Raw genomic sequence first — 8,389 nt, 5'->3', positions numbered from 1 at the left:
GATCTCATCAAAACGTATCTCTCTGGAGGTGGACAACATGGAGACACAGGAGAACCTCAGAGAGCATGTCTCTCATTATGTCAGAAACTAGAATAGTGCACAGTATCGGCCTACGATGGACAACATGGAGACACAGGAGAACCTCAGAGAGCATGCCTCTCATTATGTCAGAAACTAGAATAGTGCACAGTATCGGCCTACTGTAACGGTTTTCTTGGTGAGAAGGAGAGTCGGACCAAAATGCGGCGTGTCTATTGCAATCCATGTTTAATGAAGTAACACACTAAACACAAACACTATCAAAACAATAAACTTAACGAAAACCGAAACAGCCTATACTTGTGTAACCTAACACAGAACAATGACATCAGGACACTAAGGACAATCACCCACCACAAACTCAAAGAATATGGCTGCCTAAATATGGTTCCCAATCAGAGACAACGATAAACACCTGCCTCTGATTGAGAACCACTTCAGACAGCCATAGACTTAGCTAGAACACCCCACTAGCTACAATCCCTATACATACACACCACATACAAAAACCCATGCCACACCCTGGCCTGACCAAATAAATAAAGATAAACACAAAATACTTTGACCAGGGTGTGGCAGAACCCCCCCCCCTAAGGTGCGGACTCCCGAACGCACCTCAAAACAATAGGGAGGGTCCGGGTGGGCGTCTGTCCATGGTGGCGGCTCCGGCGCGGGACGTGGACCCCACTCAATCAATGTCTTAGTCCCTTCTCCTCGCGTCCCTGGATAGTCCACCCTCGCCGCCGACCATGGCCTAGTAGTCCTCACCCAGAACCCCACTGGACTGAGGAGCAGATCGGGACTGAGGGGCAGCTCGGGACTGAGGCAGCTCGGGACTGAGGGGAAGCTCAGGAGTGAGAGGAAGCTCAGGAGTGAGAGGAAGCTCAGGAGTGAGAGGAAGCTCAGGCAAGTTGATGAATCTACCTGGCTGGCTGGCGGTTTCGGCAGATCCTGGTCGACTGGCAGATCTGGAAGAGTCTGGTCGACTGGCAGATCTGGAAGAGTCTGGTCGACTGGCAGATCTGGAAGAGTCTGGTCGACTGGCAGATCTGGAAGAGTCTGGTCGACTGGCAGATCTGGAAGAGTCTGGTCGACTGGCAGATCTGGAAGAGTCTGGTCGACTGGCAGCTCTGGAAGAGTCTGGTCGACTGGCAGCTCTGGAAGAGTCTGGTCGACTGGCAGCTCTGGCTGCTCCATGCTGACTGGCTGCTCCATGATGACTGGTAGCTCTGGCTGCTCCATGCTGACTGGCTGCTCCATGCTGACTGGCAGCTCTGGCTGCTCCATGCTGACTGGCTGCTCCATGCTGACTGGCAGCTCTGGCTGCTCCATGCTGACTGGCTGCTCTGGCTGCTCCATGCTGACTGGCTGCTCCATGCTGACTGGCGGCCCTGGCTGCTCCATGCTGACTGGCGGCCCTGGCTGCTCCATACTGACTGGCGGCCCTGGCTGCTCCATGCTAACTGGCAGCTCTGGCGGCTCCTTGCAGACTGGCAGCTCTGGCGGCTCCTTGCAGACTGGCAGCTCTGGCGGCTCCTTGCAGACTGGCAGCTCTGGCGGCTCCTTGCAGACTGGCAGCTCTGGCGGCTCCTTGCAGACTGGCAGCTCCTTGCAGACTGGCAGCTCCTTGCAGACTGGCAGCTCCTTGCAGACTGGCAGCTCCTTGCTAACTGGCAGCTCCTTGCTAACTGGCAGCTCTATGCTAACTGGCAGCTCTATGCTAACTGGCAGCTCTATGCTAACTGGCAGTTCTGAACAGGCGGGAGACTCCGGCAGCGCTGTAGAGAAGGAAGGCTCTAACAGCGCTAAACAGGCGGGAGACTCCGACAGCGCTGGAGAGGAGGAGGGCTCCGACAGCGCTGGACAGGCGAGGCGCACTGTAGGCCTGATGCGTGGTGCTGGCACTGGTGGTACTGGGCCGAGGACACGCACAGGAAGCCTGGTGCGGGGAGCTGCTACCGGAGGGCTGGGGTGTGGAGGTGGCACAGGATGGGTTAGACCGTGAAGGCGTACTGGAGATCTTGAGAGCGGTGCTGGCACAGGACGTGCAAGGCTAGGGAGGTGCACAGGAGGCCTGGTACGTGAGACTGGCACCATCTTCACCAGCCGACTAACACGCACCTCAGGACGAGTATGGAGCGCTGACCCAGGTGCCATCAAATCCCCGACACGCTCCGTCGGGCGAATTCCATGTTTAAAACACCAACACAGCAACTCCCTCATTTCTCTCTCCTCCAATTTCCCCATTAACTCCTTCACAGTCTCTGTTTCGCTCACCTCCAACACCGGCTCTGGTTCTGGTCTCCTCCTTGGCTCCTCACGATAAACAGGGAGAGTTGGCTCAGGTCTGGCTCCTGACTCTGCCACGCTCTCCCTGAGCCCCCCCCCAAGAAATTTTTGGGGCTGACTATGGGGCCTCCGTCCGCGCCGCCTTGCTTGCTTCGCAAACTCCATTCTCCTATATCCTTCCGCGCACTGCTCCATCGAATCCCAGGCGGGCTCCGGCACTCTCCCTGGGTCGACCGCCCACCTGTCTATCTCCTCCCAAGAAGTATAGTCCATACTGTACTCCACTTTGGGCTGTTCTTGCCTGTTGACACGCTGCTTGGTCCCTTTGTGGTGGGTGATTCTGTAACGGTTTTCTTGGTGAGAAGGAGAGTCGGACCAAAATGCGGCGTGTCTATTGCAATCCATGTTTAATGAAGTAACACACTAAACACAAACACTATCAAAACAATAAACTTAACGAAAACCGAAACAGCCTATACTTGTGTAACCTAACACAGAACAATGACATCAGGACACTAAGGACAATCACCCACCACAAACTCAAAGAATATGGCTGCCTAAATATGGTTCCCAATCAGAGACAACGATAAACACCTGCCTCTGATTGAGAACTACTTCAGACAGCCATAGACTTAGCTAGAACACCCCACTAGCTACAATCCCTATACATACACACCACATACAAAAACCCATGCCACACCCTGGCCTGACCAAATAAATAAAGATAAACACAAAATACTTTGACCAGGGTGTGACACCTACAGTGGAAGTGTTTTGAATGCCCATCCGTTGTACTGTGAAGGAAATGCCGCTCTGTCATCGCTCATCCATATATGTATATGTATATATTCTTATTCCATTCCTTTACATAGATTTGTGTGTATTAAGTAGTTGTTGTGGAATTGTTAGATTACTTGTTAGATATTGCTGCACTGTCGGAACTAGAAGCACAAGCATTTCGCTACACTCACACAAACACCTACTTACCATGTGCATGTGACCAAAAAATGTTGATTTGATTTGACATGCAGGAACCAACCTGATGTAAAGTGTCTGAAACCAGTATAAGGGAAGTAACAGGACTGGCCCGGAGGAGCTCCTGATCGACGCGTGTACTTGGTGCATTGAGTTGGTTGGAACCTCACCAGCATGATGATAATAAACAATGATTAATTTAGGATTGACTTAGAGTGTCCCTGTGTAAGAATTTCCACGACAGTACCATTTGTAAAATAGGCAATTGCATTGTCTTTAGTAGCAGGCCTGCTGACTCCTGACAAAAGCTTAAGACTACTTTTTTTTGTTATTCGTCCCCAAAAATTCACTAATGAGCGTCGACTATATAGCCTTAACCATATCTACATGTACATCCACGCACCACCCACCATGCAAAACCAAGCCTCTAATTGAGGGGGTATGCTATAGGCCAACCTTGTGATAAAGAAAATGGCAACAAAAAAAACAGGCCATTTCTTACCTTAACATTTAGAAGAAACAAACACAGATCAAATTATGTAAAGTGATCTATAACAGCTCTTTGATCCATGCTAGAAACCAGATGGAAAAGACCTGGGAAATACTTGACTCCAATGCATTATGGGGAAATCATTGAGGCTGAGCTACAACCTTCTATAGCAGAGGAGACCAGAAATAGACTTACAGGTTGGGAAGTATTCTAAATCTGTCACTATCAATTGATGCAACTATTCACTTTCTGTACAGTAGAAGAGGTTTAAACCCAGACAGCTTTTGGGGAAACACTTGTGACCTCCTCTCGTTGGGTTAAGCCACGGGAAGAAGAGTAGCCAGCAGTTAGTTAATAAAGCTAACATAAAGCCTACCCTGCATGGGGTGGAAAGCTATGGCTGGCTAACTGTTGAAAGTGTGTGTCAAGGTGTCATTCAAAAAAATACACCCGCCTCCCCAACTTAAAATATATTTTCACATGACCCTCCCCTTGTATTGGAAATTAAAATGAACACCCTCCCCCCTCATAAAATTAACTCTAAATAATGTTTACGGCCACAAATAACAATAACTGTAGTGTCCCGGAGTTTATAAACGTGAATAAGTTAAATTAGTCCGCTCTAGTTCAAGTTGACTCATCTTCCAGATATATTGTCTGCAGGTGATGAGGACGTGGATGAACAGGATGGAGTTCTGAACAGAGCAGCAGAGCATCTGTATAGACCACCGCACCACCAGCCCTGGACCCCCACTACACCACCAGCCCCTGATCACCACTACACCACCAGCCCCGGATCACCACTACACCACCAGCCCCGGATCACCACTACACCACCAGCCCCTGATCACCACCACTACACCACCAGCCCCGGATCACCACTACACCACCAGCCCCTGATCACCACCACTACACCACCAGCCCCTGATCACCACCACACCACCAGCCCCGGATCACCACCACTACACCACCAGCCCCTGATCACCACCACTACACCACCAGCCCCTGATCACCACCACACCACCAGCCCCGGATCACCACTACACCACCAGCCCCTGATCACCACCACTACACCACCAGCCCCTGATCACCACCACACCACCAGCCCCTGATCACCACCACTACACCACCAGCCCCTGATCACCACCACTACACCACCAGCCCCTGATCACCACCACTACACCACCAGCCCCTGATCACCACCACTACACCACCAGCCCCTGATCACCACCACTACACCACCAGCCCCTGATCACCACCACACCACCAGCCCACCACCTTAACACTACATCTGAACCTAAACAGGCAAAAACAGACTAGCAACCCATCTATAGGGTTAAACACTAACCCAAGACGTCTGAGAGAGAGAGAGAGAGAGAGAGAGAGAGAGAGAGAGAGAGAGAGAGAGAGAGAGAGAGAGAGAGAGAGAGAGAGAGAGAGAGAGAGAGAGAGAGAGAGAGAGAGAGAGAGAGAGAGAGAGAGAGAGAGAGAGAGAGAGAGAGAAAGAAAGAGAGAGAGAGAGAGAGAGAGAGCGAGAGCGAGCATGTATAGGAAAGACTGTCAGTGTTTTTTATAATGTTAACTTCCTCTTGATCTGTACACAAATATAAAACGCAACATGTAAAGTGTTCCCATGTTTCATGAGCTGAAATAAAAAGAGCTCTATAATTTTCCATATTCACAAAAGTTTATTTCCCTCAAATTTCTGGCACCAATTTGTTTACATCCCTGTTAAGTGAGCATTTCTCCTTTGCCAAGATAATCCATTCACCTGACAGGTGTGGCATATCAGGAAGCTGATTAAACCGCATGATCATTACACCTTGTGATGGGGACAATCAAAGCCACTCTAAAATGTGCAGTTTTGTCACAAAATACAATGCCACAGAGGTCTCAAGTAGAGGGACTGTCAATTGGCATGCTGACGACTGCAGGAATGTCCACCAGAGCTGTTGCCAGAGAATTTCATGTTAATTTATTTATTTATTTTTATTCACAAAAGCTCTGAGGAAGGCCGTTATTAAAGATCAGTGATACTATCAAGAGCAGTGTGCGGCTTCCTTTTTCCTTCATCTTGTTAACGTCAATACCGTAAGCCACCTTCAACATTGATGAAACTGTGAGTCTGCACGACCAAAGAATTTCTGCACCAACTGTCAGAAACCGTCTCAGGGAAGCTCATCTGCGTGCTCGTCGTCCGTCAGCAGGGTCTTCAGCTGACTGCCGTTCGGCATCGTGTCCGACTTCGGTGGGATAATGCTCACCTTCGATGACCACTGTCACGCTGGCGTGTGCTCTGCACGAATGAATCCCGGTTTCATCAGTAAAGGGAAGATGGTGTCGTGTGGGCGAGCAGTTTGCTGACGTCAACGTTGTGAACAGAGAGCCCCATGGTGGCGGTGGGGTTATGGTATGGTGGGGTTACGGTATGGTGGGGTTACGGTATGGTGGGGTTACGGTATGGTGGGGTTACGGTATGGTGTTTGCTGATGTCCACGTTGTGAACAGAGAGCCCCATGGTGGTGGTGGGGTTATGGTATGGTGTTTGCTGATTTCCACGTTGTGAACAGAGAGCCCCATGGTGGTGGTGGGGTCACGGTATGGTGGGGTTACAGTATGGTGTTTGCTGATGTCCACGTTGTGAACAGAGAGCCCCATGGTGGTGGTGGGGTTATGGTATGGTGTTTGCTGATGTCCACGTTGTGAACAGAGAGCCCCATGGTGGCGGTGGGGTTATGGTATGGTGGGGTTACGGTATGGTGGGGTTACGGTATGGTGTTTGCTGATGTCCACGTTGTGAACAGAGAGCCCCATGGTGGCGGTGGGGTCACGGTATGGGCAGGCATAAGCTACGAACAACGAACACATCTGCATTTTAACGCTGGCAATGTGAATGCACAGAGACGTGATGAGATCATGAGGCCCATTTGTCAGGCCATTCATCCGCCGCCATCACCTCATATCGCAGCCTGATCAACTTTGTGCGAAGGAGATGTCGCTGCGTGAGATGGTCACACCAGATACTGACTGGTTTTGTGATCAACGCCCCTCCCTTGAAAAAAAAAAGGTATCAGTGACCAACAGGTGCATATCTGTATTCCCAGTCATGTGAAACCCATAGATTAGGGCCTCATTTATTTATTTCAATTGATTGATTTCCTTATATGAACTGTAACTCAGTAAAATCTTTGAAATTGTGGCATGTTGCGTTTATATTTTTGTTCAGTGTAGGTGCCGGTACTCATTTTGGGTGATGTTACGGCTCATCACACAGGTACTCATTTTGGGTGATGTTACGGCTCATCACACAGGTACTCATTTTGGGTGATGTTACGGCTCATCACACAGGTACTCATTTTGGGTGATGTTACGGCTCATCACACAGGTACTCATTTTGGGTGATGTTACGGCTCATCACACAGGTACTCATTTTGGGTGATGTTACGGCTCATCACACAGGTACTCATTTTGGGTGATGTTACGGCTCATCACACAGGTACTCATTTTGGGTGATGTTACGGCTCATCACACAGGTACTCATTTTGGGTGATGTTACGGCTCATCACACAGGTACTCATTTTGGGTGATGTTACGGCTCATCACACAGGTACTCATTTTGGGTGATGTTACGGCTCATCACACAGGTACTCATTTTGGGTGATGTTACGGCTCATCACACAGGTACTCATTTTGGGTGATGTTACGGCTCATCACACAGGTACTCATTTTGGGTGATGTTACGGCTCATCACACAGGTACTCATTTTGGGTGATGTTACGGCTCATCACACAGGTACTCACAGGTACTCATGTGTCACAAGGAAGGATCTCTCTGCGTTTCCCTGTGTCACAAGGAAGGATCTCTCTGCGTTTCCCTGTGTCACAAGGAAGGATCTCTCTGCGTTTCCCTGTGTCACAAGGAAGGATCTCTCTGCGTTTCCCTGTGTCACGAGGAAGGATCTCTCTGCGTTTCCCTGTGTCACGAGGCAGGATCTCTCTGCGTTTCCCTGTGTCACGAGGAAGGATCTCTCTGCGTTTCCCTGTGTCACGAGGCAGGATCTCTCTGCGTTTCCCTGTGTCATGAGGCAGGATCTCTCTGCGTTTCCCTGTGTCACGAGGCAGGATCTCTCTGCGTTTCCCTGTGTCACGAGGCAGGATCTCTCTGCGTTTCCCTGTGTCACGAGGCAGGATCTCTCTGCGTTTCCCTGTGTCATGAGGCAGGATCTCTCTGCGTTTCCCTGTGTCACAAGGAAGGATCTCTCTGCGTTTCCCTGTGTCACAAGGAAGGATCTCTCTGCGTTTCCCTGTGTCACAAGGAAGGATCTCTCTGCGTTTCCCTGTGTCACAAGGAAGGATCTCTCTGCGTTTCCCTGTGTCACGAGGAAGGATCTCTCTGCGTTTCCCTGTGTCACGAGGCAGGATCTCGCTGCGTTTCCCTGTGTCATGAGGCAGGATCTCTCTGCGTTTCCCTCTGTCATGAGGCAGGGTGTCATGAGGCAGGATCTCTCTGCGTTTCCCTGTGTCATGAGGCAGGATCTCTCTGCGTTTCCCTGTGTCACGAGGAAGGATCTCTCTGCGTTTCCCTGTGTCATGAGGC

This window comes from Oncorhynchus mykiss, chromosome 6, assembly GCF_057628025.1.
Source record: "Oncorhynchus mykiss isolate SJ-2025 chromosome 6, ASM5762802v1, whole genome shotgun sequence".
NCBI classification, from domain to species: domain Eukaryota; kingdom Metazoa; phylum Chordata; class Actinopteri; order Salmoniformes; family Salmonidae; genus Oncorhynchus; species Oncorhynchus mykiss.
This window is presented reverse-complemented; position numbering follows the sequence as displayed.